General features: G+C 34.4%; 1 protein-coding gene across 1 annotated transcript in view; it reads left to right on the top strand.

Moving 5' to 3' along the window:
* The window catches only part of EMH_0034920 (uncharacterized protein), a gene marked incomplete at both ends in the record, with an annotated part of 2,248 nt that overhangs the window by 322 nt on the left and 1,635 nt on the right, over positions 1-291 (top strand). The window lies entirely within an intron of this gene.

Raw genomic sequence — 291 nt, 5'->3', positions numbered from 1 at the left:
ATATATATATATATATATATATATATATATATATATATATATATATATATATACTGTTGTATATATAACAGTACTGCATTGAGGTGTATCTGTATAGTACTGCATTGAGGTGTATCTACATTGCCTGTTGCAGTGCCATGGGGCCTCACGAGACAGTACAATGGTAGAGAAGTAGATAACGAAGTCTAAGGAGTTCTGTAGCTTTCTAAGTTAAACAGCAGATGCCGATCTGTATTCAGCGTGATGGCTGGGCTGAAGCCTGTTTATTTTTTCATTCTTTATATCTCGCTC

Source organism: Eimeria mitis, genomic scaffold (genome assembly GCF_000499745.2).
Source record: "Eimeria mitis Houghton genomic scaffold, Emh_scaff1337, whole genome shotgun sequence".
Classification (NCBI taxonomy): Eukaryota; Apicomplexa; class Conoidasida; order Eucoccidiorida; family Eimeriidae; genus Eimeria; species Eimeria mitis.
This window is presented reverse-complemented; position numbering and strand designations above follow the sequence as displayed.